This window comes from Lepisma saccharinum, chromosome 6 (assembly GCF_977018435.1).
Source record: "Lepisma saccharinum chromosome 6, izLepSacc3.1, whole genome shotgun sequence".
Classification (NCBI taxonomy): Eukaryota; Metazoa; Arthropoda; class Insecta; order Zygentoma; family Lepismatidae; genus Lepisma; species Lepisma saccharinum.
Genome location: NC_139234.1, coordinates 43,047,142 through 43,063,123, shown reverse-complemented (window position 1 = coordinate 43,063,123; position 15,982 = coordinate 43,047,142).

The following is a 15,982-nucleotide window of genomic DNA, read 5'->3' as shown; positions in this document are numbered from 1 at the left end:
CTTTGGACTCACGACGAAAGAGGTTCGCGATTTGGCTTACAACTATGCAAAAGCGCTCGGAAATAAGTGTCCGGAGTCGTGGAACTAAAAGGGCACTGCTGGCCCAGACTGGTTTTCGGGATTTCTGAAAAGACATGATGACCTTGCTATAAGAACTCCCCAAGCAACCAGCCTTGCGCGAGCAACCAGCTTCAATAAAACAAACGTCGAAGCATTCTTCAACCATTTAAAGCTTATAATGGAACGCCAGAAGTTTCGTCCCTCAGATATATAGTATAATATGGATGAGACGGGAATCTCAACAGTGCAACGTCCTAACCGTGTTGTTGCTCGTAAAGGTTTCAAGCAGATAGGTTCCATTACGTCAGCTGAAAGGAGAAGTTTAGTGACTCTAGCAGTTACTGTGTCCGCAACGGGAAACACTGTGCCACCATTTTTCGTTTTTCCCAGGGTTCACTACAAAGAACATTTTATCAGGGGAGGACCACCGGGCAGCGCTGGGTGTGCAAACCCCTCCGGATGGATGAAGGAAGAAAATTTTGTTGAGTTTTTGAAGCATTTTGTTGCCAAGGTTAAATGCTGTAAGGAGTCTCCAGTGCTACTGCTTGTAGACAATCACGGGTCTCACCTGTCACTTGAAGGTTTGGAATACGCCAGAGAAAACTGGGTTGTGGTTCTCTCATTCCCACCCCCACTGTTCGCACAAATTGCAACCACTAGATAGGTCAGTGTTTGTAGCTCTCAAGAAATGCTTCAACTCTGCATGCGAGAATTGGTTGAAAACTAGCCCTGGAAAAACGATCACAATCCACAACGTTGCAGACATTGTTGCCACAGCTTTTCCAATGGCTGCCACTCCCCGAAATATTACGGCTGGTTTTCGTGTTACCGGCATATTTCCATTAAATTTGGAAATATTCACTGAAGAAGACTTCATGCCAGGTTACGTTACTGACCGATGCTGCACGAGTTCACAGTCGCAAGAGCAGGAAGGAAGTACATCAAATTTTAGTTTAGGCACATCACAAGCGGATGCTGAAACGGGGAGATCACCACCGCCTGAAGTAACAGCATCAACAGGAAGAACATCGGCCCCACCTACCGAAATGGTAGCATCAACGTCGTCTGAAGCAGCGACCGAACTCACTCCCGTGCATATCAGACCATTCCCGAAGGCAGGGCCAAGGAAAACCAACAACAGCAGAAGAAATTGCAAGTCATGCATTCTCACTGATACTCCAGAGAGAAACCGAATTGCGAATTCCAGAAGAAACAAGTCCAAAGGCAAAACTCCTGCAAAGAAAATACTGAATCTTGAACAAAAAACAACTCCATCTAAGAAACAATGTCTACGAAGGTCCAAAGATGATTACGATTCTTCCTCAGATGACGACGACACGCTGTGTTTAGTGTGTGGGGATCCATACAGAACAAGTACAGGCAGTGAGCAGTGGATTCAGTGCATTCGATGTAAGGGATGGGCCCACGAAAAGTGCGGGACGAAGAACTTGTTTTACGTGTGTATTAACTGTGATTCTGACGATGTCGTCTAGGTCTGGTAACTTAATAGAAGCAAAAGGATAAACATTTTGAAAATAATCTGAGGTGCCAACTGATAAGACTAAACTAAACTTTGTAATAATATTTGAAGCTATACATAGGTCTATGTCGGTTCAAATCCGGGAACTTTTCTAACGATGGAAGCGGCCCCGGCGCCCACCCAGCGTCGAATAACATGGGTACCTGGAGGAAACGCTGGGGGGTAAAGGCGGTCAGGGTCGTGATGCTGATCACATCACCCCCACTCACGACTGGATCAAGAAAGTGTGGGGCGTTAACCCCACACCCCCTATACGCCTTCATAGCGTGGTGCTATGCATAGGGGAGCACTTTACCTTTTTTACATAGGTCTATAATAGGAATTATTTTGCAATTTATTAACTCTAAAGAATCACAAGAAAGTTGAATGCCATTGGCAAATTTCGTGTGTTGGAAGTGTAGGCCCTATCTTTTGCAAATTTTCTTACTGAAATAGTTTTCTGTAACCTTTAAGTTTGTAGTTTTTATTCATTAGCTACTCTGTAAGCTAGTGTTGTTTTCATGAAAGTTCTGGTTTACCTATAAAGATTGATGAAACAATATATGTATCTTTTGGGATGAAGAAAATATACAGGCCCACCTACTTTATTTCCTGCTTAACTAGCATAATTTATATTTTAATTTAATTAGCTTTTAAGTCTATTTTACATGCTACTTTATTTCCTGCTTAACTAGCATAATTTATATTTTAATTTAATTAGCTTTTAAGTCTCCTTTACATGCTAAGTATTTAGTGCTAGTAACATTTCCAGTCTTTTCTAGGAGTTGCATTAATAATATATACCTATTTAATGAAACTGCCACTAGAATAGCATGTGACAACTTGCCCCAGATATTGTGACGACTTACCCCGCATATGGGGTACATTGTCACAACTGCATTGATCATAAAGAAGAGTTAATAAGTCCAGTTCAGGATGAATTATATTGTACAGAGAAACATATGTTGTGCATAAGATAACTAAGTATTTGCATGTAAAAAATTATAATTTTCGGCCTTACGTGAGAGCCACAAAAAAAAATGAAATGTGAAAATTGTGACAAAGTGCCCCGGTCTCCCCTACTTTTGTATATGATGAGCAACATCTCATTGATTTATCTTGAGTTCTGATTGTAAAATATGCAAGCGGCAAAATTATACCCTAAAAGTATGAAGTAAGTACATTTTGGTCGGTATTAGTTATCCCCCGAGAATTTGACTCCGAAATCTGTAACCCCCACTTATTTCAGGCGTTCTGTTCCTTCATCCATCTCATCTTATCACCATCGTCGCGAATAGCCAAAAGAAGCATAAAAGCGAAGTAAAATTAATTAAATCAATCGATCAAGTTACAATCGAAGGAAGAAAATAGACAATATCACAAAATCCACAAAAACGAGTTGTTTTGCAAAGTAAAATTTAAAAAAAAAAAATGTTGAAGTAGTCTTAGCAACGTTCTACAATAAAAGAATGTACAGTAAATACTTCATTATTAATAACCTATGTGTATTATTCGGTGATTTGACACAGGGTTCGAATCCCGGCCTGGACATGGGTGTTTGTGATTGTCCCTTAATTAATTTCATTATATCATCCTCATGTTCGCGATTAGCCAAAAATGGCAGATAAGCGAAGTAAAATAAACCAAATAAATCAATCGGTGATTTCATAGAATCATACAATGATATGAATATGCAAGATTGTCTGAAAACACTTCAACAATAGGTATAGAATGTCTGGACACACTGTAAACTGAAAGAAACAAAGATTAGAAATGTTGCACAATTTTCGCTGTAGACTCCTCACGTAAATGTTCCTCCTATAGTCGGCTCTCGACCAATGAGAGAAAAGTTGCATTTCTCATGCCCAATTCCCTGCTAATCACATACTGCACTTTTTCCTAGTGTGGAAAAAAAATGAGCCCTGAATGAACTTCTGGTGAAGTTCAAAGTTAATGAAATACAGGCCTTTTTTGTTGTTGTTGTTGTTGAGGGGTAACATGATACTGAGGAAATTACGAAAGAGTTAATTTTGGTTAAGTTTTTGATTGAACGATGCGAAGACTCCCATGAACTCTGATATATAAATTTTTCTCACATTATTTTTGAGAACAGGAAGGTGTAATTTACAAAATTGGACCATTTTTTCTAATACAATAATTAGACTTCCAAATATAGACCGGTACTTGTATTGGAATATTTCTTTATTCGTCTTCAGATTTTTCATATCAGACAACTTTCGCACTTGTAACGTAGTTGTTACTTTCGGGAATTACTAACTGCAACTCAGTTACTATTTCAAGTAAATAGTAACGAAATTAACTCTTGGTTCAACAGTAATTAATAAGATTATGGATTTCCAGAAACAAAAAAGGTTAAGTTTCATTTTCAAATAAATCTAATGAAAATTAATGTTTTGTTCATTAACGCCCCTCAGTGAGAAAAAGATAACGTGGATCCTATCTAGAATAAGGTAACTGCGACGGTATTTTTTTCAAATAATGATATAGCTATGTGTATATATATATATGTGTGTGTGTATATATATATATATATATATATATATATATATATATATATATATATATATATATATATACACCATAACTATCATGCGAGAGACCAGGGTTCGATCCCTGGCGGAGGAGAACCAGGATCCCCGGCGTCCACCCAGCGTCGTATAAAGTGGGTACCTGGAGGAAACTCAGGGAGGTAAAGCCGGCCAGGGACATGGTGCTGATTACATCACCCACACCTTCGGCCATGATCAAGAAAGTATGGGGGCCTAACTCCACACACCCTATACGCTTTTATGGCGCGGTGCAAAGCACAAGGGGCACTTTACTTTATACATATTCGATTCCCCGGGGTAAAAATATCCCTCCATGGAGCGGCTCTTGCATTCACGCAGCTTCGTTTAAATTTGAAAACTATTTTTCCTTATTTGTCTTAACGCTGCACTACTTTTTCCTCGCAGTTCATGAAGAGACAGAGAATCGAAGACCAGTTCGTTTGCTACACTGAGGTGCCCAGGGATGCCTTTACCACAGGTTTCAAAAACTTCTGTATAAGTTTGGCAACGCAGAATACCAGAATTTCCCCTCACCATGACAACTAGACCAAGCTGATTGGTTCGAGGGTTCATGTGATCATCACTGCCTTTCATAGGAAAAGACATGAATATAATTTAAGGTTTGTTCTTTGATTGCTCGGGCATGACACCATGAGCGTCGCTAGAAATTTTTGCAGGGGCGGTCGGGCAAATGATAAAACTTGAATAGTACAAAAATGATAAGTATTATTATCACGGTTATAAATGTTATTATACAATAATAAATATTATAAACTAACAAAAATAAATTTTATTCGAAATAATAATAATAATAACTAAATGAACTTTCTTTCTGTTCTCAACAATAAGAGTAACAGACTTTCGACTTTCTTGTATCTTTAAATGAACGGTGTCAATTTCCAGGGGGGTCCACCCACCCGTTCGACCCCCCCTCCCGACACCCATGCATGACACAGATTGAATTAAAAGAGGGACAAATAATCAGAGACTATCCAATATGAAGTTCAAGTACCAAAATGGGTTTGAAAGAAGTCTAAAAAAAAATATTTAAAACGCTCTTTTAAATGCTTTAAACATTTGTAAAAAAAAACGTTCAAACGTTCAAAAGAAATTGTTTTAAACACGCCACACCTGGCTTTTTATCATCGATATGAAGTCTCAAGGAACAGGACGTTATAGTGTACCTACGTGTCTTCCACACGCTTTGAAAGTTTGCCGGTGCCACGTGCAGGGAACAAAGGTTATGGTTATTAGGATGTAGCTACTTAACAAATAAAACCATTAACTGAAAATCGCTTTGAACTTGAGTCTCCACCATGAGAACGTACTTATTATTCTCATAAACAATGTATTCGCGTGTTGAATATATTCTCCACACGAAAAACCTTATCATACAAGAAATTAATGTCTTACTTCTTTAAGTCAGGGCTAAAAATTTAAAGACACATACGATTCTACCACTTCCCACCAATTAAATAGAATTAGAGCACGTGTGAAGGTCATTTTACTCGGAGTGAAAAATTATGTTTTTTTGCTTGTGTTGAGTGTAAAATGGTCTGAATTCCAAATAAGCAACACCTGAAAACAAATCCTTACTTCAAACTCTTCACACAGGGTGTTCAACTTAAATATGAACCATGTCAGTGGCGAAGCGTGGTCTTAACAAGAAGGCAAGCAATGCAGAACTCCGAAAGGGGGTGGGGTAAATAAATAGTGCAGCCCATTTCCCCAGTTTTTCTAGGAAAGAAAGGACATTTTAAATAATAATAATATATTCCCCAACTCCTATCTCAACGGGCATGCATCTTAGTTCAAATTTCTTGGTCACGATATTGATATAATAAAATACTTGCTATTACTGACAGTTTCCCGTTCACAATTTGAAATTTGTTTGTTTGGGTAAATTCACAACACACCAAACAAAAGAGAACACTCACTTCAACTCGTTCTTCCTACACAAATGGAAAATGTTCCGAAAAGCTCCGAAACTGACCATGGACGTCCGCAGGATTTTTTCCAGGGAGGGGCAAGCAAGGTAATGTTTTTCCGGGGGGGCAAAGGACACATATTTTCCTCCAAAATAGTGATGCCCTCTCAAAAGACACTATTTCAGTCTGAAATTATCATGTTTCTTCAACGAATTTATAATAATTAACATAAATTACTGTGATTGAAATGAAACGGTGTGTGAAATATATAATTTTTAGGTACACATTCATTTTCCAGGGGGGGCGTGCCCCCCCTTGCTTCCCCTTCAGGACGCCCATGAAACTGACAGAAAAGTGATACCGACCTCGATGTAAAAATTATTGTTCACGGGAAAGTTAAGCTTAGGAATAATAGGCCATTATAACAGGATGAACATGCGCTGGTTCTATTTATTTAAATAATGTATCATATTAACAAAAATAGTATTTCGAGTTTGCTAGCGTTTAGGACTTAACATTTTTGCTATTTGCAGGTCTTAGAAGAGAGTTTCATTGCTTTGTTTACATAAGTTATGTCCGAAAAACATCAGTTTATTGAATTTGTTTGTATAGAATATGGAAACTCACGATAAATATCGTGTAAATTATTTAGTAGTTGTCAACACTGGCGTTGTTATTTGAGATGAGTGAGGCGCGAGGCGGACAACAGCCATCTGGTCTGCAGATTCCAGCGCCCTCCAGTGCCGGGGACACCATGTTTGTCTTAACCTTTGAAAGTCGACATTATTGACAGCTTTACAAATCGTGAAACTTAGTAATGCTTTAAAGTTTGTCTACATGGAATTTGGAACAGTTATAATTATTTTTTCTATAATTCTGTGTTTATAATAAAGCAAATATTCATATTCGAGATCGTGTTAACACGTATATGTTTTCTGCTAGTAGTGTCTGCTGTCTGCTTGGCTCGGGTGTTTTCGAGAAGCCGAAAAGCTTCGAAAAGCAGACCTTGTATGTTTGGGAACCGTATCTTCACCAGCATCTACCCTTCGCCATATGATACTTCAGGAGCGTTAGTTTCCCAAGCAGTGGCTACAAGCAGAGAGGTTTCTGCTTGCCAACGGGCTGTTGAGAGAGTTTGCGGCAGTAAAATTTCATGAAATCGAGTGCGATAGAAACTAAATAAGGCACTCAACATTACGTACATTAAATAATATTTTAATAGTGCAAGCAGTGCTTGAATTGCTTGTACTATATCCAGTAGCGTACGCAGGATTTTATCAAGAGGGGGGTTAAGTTCTAAAACTTTCTCCAGATTCACACTACCATTGTTTTATTTATTATACCTTAATTAAATAATAATACTCATAATTAATTAATAATATTTATAATGAATTAATTACCTGAATTACGACTAATACTACTACTAATACCATTACGACTATTAAGTAGTAGAGATTATATAGTATTTATGAAAGCAATAGAATGAAATTACTTTCTAGTCATTCGATTTTTATCAAATTCTGGGAGCTTTTTTTTGTTTCTTTGTTACGAAATAATTGTCTGGTCAACGAGGTGAGACATTTGTATGGAACTCATCCAAGGAGCTGCGGTGGTCTGGTCGGTAGAGCGTCTGAGAACCACGTGGGAGATACGGGTTCGATTCCCGGAATTGGTTGGAATTTTTCCAGCTTCTTCCCCCCATAAATGTCCCCGATAATTCACATCTGGATTGTCTCGCTGTTTTTACCAACAAAACATTTTGCAATAGTTAAGCTTATTTTCGTTTGAATAATTGTCTAGTCAACAAGGTGACACATTTTAAAGAGAGACATTCAAACGTGCTGTGGTAAACAATGGAAAGGCGGACTGGTGACTGTATTCTTGTCCGCCTAGCCTTTGTCTATACATTAGCCGCTTACAACGAACCAAGAACTTTCTTTAGTTAATTCTCATTGTTCACGCAAAAAAATACATGTTCATTGAACACTGGCGTACGTGGCTGATGGGGTTTTTAGAAAATCTGAATTTTTAAATAAAAATCCGTTAAGAACTTTAAAAACTCAAAATGTGTAAATGCGAAACCTCTTTTAAAGTGAGTCCTGATTACCATTTTTGTCTTTGAATACAATTTTAATAGACTGAAAAGCTCCAAAAATACAAAATATTTTATTATGCATCCTGCGCTTTAAAACGAAGTCATGTACTATCCACATTTACTATTCCAGCCCCTCCAGAAAAAAAAATCCTGCGTACGACAGTGTATTGAACATTGTTGCAACTGAGATACAAAACAACTATTTTTCTCTTTTAAATCATGGTTACCCTTATATTTTATTTTCAAGGCATTCACTCTGAAAGACGTGTGTGTTTGGAATGCAATGCTTTTCTCCGTGCTGCATGGAAATAATAATTCAAATTATTATTATTATTAGTAGTAGTAGTAGTAGTAGTAGTAGTAGTAGTAGTAGCAGCAGCAGCAGCAGCAGCAGCAGCAGCAGCAGCAGCAGTAGTAATAGTAATAGTATTGTTGCAGATCTTTGACTGTGATAAATTTGGTCATTTTGAATTTTTTCCACAGCATTTTTCATAATATTTCACAAGGTGAAGGAGGGGTTTAAGCCCCGTAACCCCCCCCCCTTGCGTACGCCACTGACTATATCTTCGCCACTGAACCATGTAATACCCGAATTGCTGCTGTGCCAACTTACAATTATTTACAAGATGTGTTGATATGATGTCCATAAACTTCGATGCTCTTAACATATTTCACCATATTTCTGGAAACATCAACATATCTTGGTATTCTTCTTGCACTTCGTGGTATTTGCAGTAATGAAGGATGAACACTTTAAGGCCCACTTTAGATGAAAGCATTTCCTTTAACATTATTGCTAGCATAAATGTTACGTAAATACTTCCAAATTCAATGCTTTTTATAGCTGACACAGTACACAGAAGCTTCTCATGTAACATTCGGTTGAGCATTTGAAATTGCGATGCATGCAGAAAACTTTAAATAATACATGCAGTATGAAAGGCAGATGTGGTTTTCATTTCATAAGAATCTATTTCATAACACAATTCCTACATTCTAATTTGTCCCCCCTTTTATATATTGAACAAATTATGCTAGTCTGCCAATTATTAGACATTTCTTCTAGATTCCATACTTCGGTTATCCATTGAAAAAATTGTTTCTTTGAGCTTTTAACACTTTTTCAAATTCTTGCCTTGTAGTGGGATTCATTTGTTCTTATTTTTCTTGGCAATTTTTTTCATGCTAATTTCTTAGTGGACATTCACTGACTGTTGAATTAAGAAGTCTAGAGAAACACTCTTTCCATCTGTGTTTCATTCTTTCCTTATCTCCTAGAAGTAGGACATCTTTATCTTTACAGCAGTTTGTTCTGGATTTAAATCCTTATTTGATTGATCTTATTTTTTTGTATTGTTGGACTTAAATTGTTCTCCATTATTAATTATTTTCTCAGTTATATACTTTCTTTCTTTTTCCGGCATATTGTGTGTACTTCTTTATTTCACCTATCTAATTCTTGCTTTTTTCTTCTTGTTGGATGACTCAAAAATGCATGGTATGCTTATTTCTCATTTCAATGATTTCTTTGCAATCTTCATCAAACCATTCCTTCTTGTTGTTCTTAATGTGTGTTCCAAGAACTTCCTTAGCTAATGTCTTGACATTATTCTTACTTCAATTTATCCTCTATGTCTTTGTAGGGTCATCTTCTTCATTCTGTAGTTTGGCTGATGATAATGATCTAAATTGTTTACTTGTCTCTTCATCTTGGAGTTTATCAATGCTGAATTTTTGAGCTTTGGAAACACCACGTGCTCTAGATTTCATTACATGGCATCTTAGGGTGGCTTTGACTAAAAAGTGGTCTGACTGAGCCACACACTGTATGTTCTTACATCTATTGTGTTTGATGCCAATCTATCTTCTATTAGTACATAAACCAGTCAACAAGGTAATGTTACCACAACGTTGTGTCAACGTTAGCCCCTAACATACCTAACGTTGTTTCAATGTTCAGTGTATGTTGATACAACGTTGTGAAAACATTGTGTCAACGTTTAAGGATAATTTATTTCAACGTTGCAGGAACGTAGGTTGACAATGTTGTGGCAACATATACTGAACATTATGTAGCAACGTTAGGTATGTAAGGGGTTAACGTTGCCACAACTTTTTTGCAACATTACCTTGCTGCCTGTGTAATTTACGAATACCATATAACAACAATGCATATTTAAAATATGGTTATTTCGCATGGTAAGCTATTTGCAATCTTGCCAAGGCATTTTTTTGTATATAATACATATGTGTAACAGGAAAAACCCATGTTTGTAATGTCACAGTTTCTCTTTGCAGCTTATAAAAACTTTTCCTGCTCCACCAAAATAGGCAATTGTTAGTCTGGAGAGTTTGATGAATTAACCAATCTCTAACTACACCCTGGTAATCAGTTTCATTTTGCAGTTTTTTTTGTTTTGTTGCGAGTGTTAACCCGTTGAGAGGGTTATGCCCTCACTTCGGTAAGTGATTTCATTGTAAGTGATGTGTCTTTCATCATTTTGGAGGGTCTAAGTGCTTTTTTATATTGCAGGGTCCTTTTCTTATTAAGATTAATGATTCGTATGTGTTAACATACTTTTGGGTGTAGTTGAGAAGAATGTAAGTGCAGGTCGATATTTGGAGTCGAAGCATTGTTGGTACAGCTTATGCTCTAGTGGCGGGATAAATATGTCGTGATAACTGCGATGAATGATATATATCGTACTCGTGTTTCTGTGGGTCTAGATCATCTAGATAACTTGAATACATGGTGAGCAGGTGTTGTAATGGTGTATACATATGTGTAGGTGCTGCATCATGTCGGATATCAAGATGAATGATATTCCAGAATACCGGTTTTTCAGATATCATGGCTTTGTTTATGTATGTTTGATGAAGGCTCTCTATGTGATACAAAATAGTCAGGAAGGAAATTCTGTCATACAGTAATACTGTGGGATAAGGTAAATAAATCCGGAAAGCCAATCTAAATGCGTGCCGTTCAAAGATTTCTAGTTGGTCGTAGAAGGAGGCAGAAGCGTCCATCCAAGAGATATACCCGTGAGTGATGGCTGGGCACAAGAACATTTTGTAGGTGGTTAGGACTGTTGTCGGGTGTAATCCCCAAGATGTACCCACAAGTTTCCATAATAGATTTAGGCGGTTCTTAACCTTCTTCTTTATCCTTTCTAAGTGTGGACGCCAGGTCAGTTCTTCATCTATGGTAACGCCAAGGTATGTTACGTGATTTGAAGGTAAGATGCGTCTCCCCTCTATTTTAATCTCCAAGAGTTTGGGGTTTTGGTGTACTTTGGAGCGACAGTGGGGAGGTAGGAAAACTACTGCCTGAGTTTTTGAAGAGTTTATTGATAGTTTCCATTGGTTGCACCAGCGAATAAAGGAGTCTACGGCCTTTTGGAGTGTTTTATTAATGGATTGAACTGTTTTTCCAAGATTAGGAAAGCAGTGTCATCTGCAAATTGAAATACGTGTGTGTTGTTATCCATGTTCGGCATATCTGTTACATACATTAAATATAACAGCGGCGACAAAACAGACCCGTGCGGGACTCCTGTGTGCAAGAAGATTGGATAGGATGTTGCCGAGTTCAGAGAGATGTATGCCATGCGGCATGCCAGGAACGAATGGATAAGCCGAATGGAGCATTGTGGAAGTTGGAATTTGTGGAGTTTATATATTAATCCCGAATGCCATACTTTGTCAAACGCCTTTTCCAGATCGAATAAAAGAAGGCACGATGGCAAGGACTTGTTATAATGATTTGTTATAGTTGCTATCAATCTCAGAAGTTGGTCGTTGAGGCTGATGGATGGTCGGAAGCCTGCTTGATGTGCAGGAAGGAGCTTCTTGGATGAAAGGTGTTGGTGCAATCTGCGTACAAGTACTTTTTCAAAGATTTTGCTGAGGGTCGATGTGAGCTGTATTGGTCTGTAAGAGGATACTTCGTGAACAGGTTTCCTGGGTTTGGCGAAGAGCAGCATTTTGGATACTTTCCATTCTGTCGGGAAGTAGCCTGTTCGTAGTATATAGGTATATATGGTGGCTAGGATTAGTAGAAAGGTTCTTGGAGCCTCTTTGACGAGTCGGTAGGTTACCGAGGCGAAGCCTGGAGCAGTGTTCCTTTTCCGAGATAGGGTGCATGCGATATCTTCTGGTGTTATAGGAGAAGTTAGAGTTTTGGGGCCACATTCTGATGATGTCACTCTCCGGTGCCTGAGCGAAATTTCTTGCTGTGGGGTTTATACTGATGGAACAAGGTGTCCCCCATTCTTTTTCAATATTTTGATTGTAAAGCAGAGGGTATATAGAACAAAATTATTGAACTAAAAACTACCACAGATGAAACTTCTCAAACCATTTCAAGTTACGGTAATTGCTGGATCATAATGCAAATGTTAAACATAGTACTTTCATTACCATCAGCACAATGGACTCGTGAGAGAATATTTTTTCCCTAAAGTCTATAAAACGTTTGGTACTGGTTCAATATATTAGGCGCATCCAGAATATAAGTTTCCCTGGGGTCGTGCACAGAAAGGAAAAATTATTTCATTCAATGATCTATTGCCACAGATACAACACTTGTCAACATAATTCCTGCCGAAATTCAAGCACTTGTCATAGCGTAGGACCAACTTCTGTATAACTCAGGCGCGGTTGGCCCTATAGCGCACAGGATCAGTGAACCCCCAGTAATATACGATAATCACCTCGAGAATGAACAATGAACAATGCCTTTAAATTTTCACATTATTTCGCTAAAAATTCTACACAATAAGTCATGTATTTGTGCCCGTAACACGGCGAACTCTCTTGCTGAGAAGAAGAAACCGCGAATCGGCCGCCCTGATACAGACCCTCAGTTGAACCCCCACAGGACAGCTCGTGCCATTGTGAAAGCTTCGTGCGGGAGCAGAAGCGCGAGGAGGGTATAGGACAAAATACATGGGAGATGAGATTTGCAGAACCTATGTTCAACCCAACGGTCATGCGCAGTTCGTTCTCTCGCAGAAGGCGCGGGACAAGGCTCCTTTCTCGCTGCTTCCTCCCTTCCAGTGTTGCTGCGTGTGGTTCAAGTTTGAAGCGCACACATTACATATTCAATCTTCTCTTGTATCATTTTTGCACCGAACTTCTTGGAATAAATGCAAGATTGTGTCAGAGATGGATGAGTGGAAACAAATAGAAGCTGGAATTAGATGCGATGAATTAAAATAAAGGAGATACATTACCAAAATACATTGTGCATGCATTCAGAGGTTTTTCCTTAAAGGTGGAAACACTTCGGGTTCGCGAAAGAGAAAGAATGGCGCGAAGACGTGACTCGCTGTCGCTCGGTGTCAAAGTCTCAAGTTTTTTAGTTTTTGAAGTGCTTGGATGCTTGTTGGAAAGTATTAAGTGATGCTGCGAGTGAAACGAGGGATGGACTTTACCTAGGTTATGTCATTTGATGCAGTGTAGGCGTTGCTGTCCGCGCAGGTAAGAAATGACCGATAGAAATGCACATAATTAACGTAAACAAACTTCCTTGTCCACTGAAAAAAAGCGTGTGCTGGTCGACCAGCCCCAAATTTGAACAAACCTGTCGCGTATAAATGAAAGGGTCTCAGGTTCGATTTCTAGTATGCGCATACCATTAGTTGCCATTTCCCTTTAACAAATGTAGGACCAGTTCTGATTAGTCAGCATGGACGTCCGGAAGGGGAAAAGGGGGCCGCCCCCCCATGGAAATTGAATGTAAACCAAAAATTATATATTACACATATAATTTAATTTCAGTCACAGTAATTTTTGGTAATTATTATAAAAGCGTTGCAGTAACTTTAGACTGAAGGAGTGTTTTTTGCTCCTCGTGGGGAAAAAATATATTACTTGCCCCTACTTGAGGATGTCCATGATATTCCAACAAAACTCAACTTTTTTCATAAAGGCACAATTTATTGTAGTTTCAGCCCTAAATTTATTCGCACACCCCTACAACAAAACCTTATACTCCCAGATAAAAAGAATTCTTGACAAAGCTTTTAAACCCTCCCCCATCCTTTTGTTGGGCGAAGGAAGTATATTTTGCGGAAAGTGAATATATGTCACATCACTTCAGTGAACCCCCGGGTAAATAATGCACGAGCCGCGCCTGGTATAACTGCATCGTAGAAGTCCGCCGCCTGGGTGCCAAACCACTGTGTGACAGCCGTCTGAACCTTTTCATCGCTCACCCCAGCACTGAGCTTACCGCGTCACTTATTCTGAATGACTCATCGCAATGTCCCCAGTCTTTCACAGTAACGGTTAGCGTTCACAGTCTCACCTCTGGGCAGAAACTCGATGAGCAGAATGCCTTGTCTGTCCCAGAACACCATGCACATCACTTTTCACACCGACACAGTCTGTTTGAACTTCATCCTGCATGGAGATCCATTGTGATGCCAATGCATGGACTGCTTGCTTTCTCGGGTGTTGTATGCAACCCACGTTTCATCCCCTGCGATGATCCGGTTGAGAAAATCGTCATAATCATGGTAATGCTGAAGAAATGTCAGTGCCGTGCCCATGCATTTTCCTTTGTGTTCGGGCGTCAGTTGTTTCGGCACCCACCGGGCACATGATTTCCAGAACAAGAGGCATTTGGTAACAATGTCGTGCAACAATGACAGAGAAATTTGCGGGAAATGGCTGCTGATTTCCGTAATCGTGACGCGACAATCCTCCAATATGCGCTGCTGCACCTGCTCCACAAGCTCGTCCGTAACGGCCGATGGCCGCCCACTGCACTCATTGTTATGCACATTTTGCCGGTCTTCAGTAAATGTCCTGCACCAACAACGCACCATCTGCTTGCTCATAACGTCTGGCCCATACACCTGGCACAGCTGACGATGAATTTCGATCGGCTGCATGTTTTGTGTGTTCAACAATTTCATCACCGAACGAACCTCGCACGCGGCAGGAGATGGAATAAGAGCCGGCATGTTTCATCACTGCTGCGACGCTACCGAGGACTTTCGGGAGGCGTCTTCTAGGACATTCACTAGCCAGGGCATAGCCTCTCCCATATGAGAAAACCGGTTTCAATACGCATGGCCTGCCACCTGTGGGCGAGTTGGAAACTTACTTTCTGGATGCGCCTAATATTTTCAAAAAGTTTTACTGTTCAGTCTCTCAAATATATTTTGACTAAACCTGAAATTTTGAGAAAAACTGACTCCTCCGAGAAGTACCAGTTAAAACATGTAGTAAGATGTGTATTATTTAGTATTGATTACAAGTTTGGGAATTTTGCATTTAAGAATTCATAAATAAATCATATTTTTTTAAAACTTAAAAGTGTCCATCTAAATTACTTTCTAACATGTTCTAGAAATGTGTATTATTGCGAGTGTTTTGTGTCCTACATTTTTCATTTTTGTACATTACGTCCTATTCTTCCCTTATAGCGATGTGGTAACCCTATGCATGGCATATGGCAATTTACAAGGACAGTTATTAAATATTAATTTGTCCTAACATTTTACACTATATATTTACAAACAGTTATCTATGCATCTTACTAAATATGTGAATTATCCCTCCAGTGGGAAATTAAATGACTTCCAACAACTCTGTTTCTCCACCTTCAATATCTTCAATAACAATATATCCATTACCTCCTTCGCATCCAAAGACAAGCGATCACTTCAATTGTGTAAAAAAAAAAAATAATAAGGTGTTAACTTTATTCATCGATCACCACTTTCAGATTAAAAAGGCAATAGCTCTGTCCTTTCTCAAAGTACAAATATAAACCTTCCATAAACAAACAAACAAAACA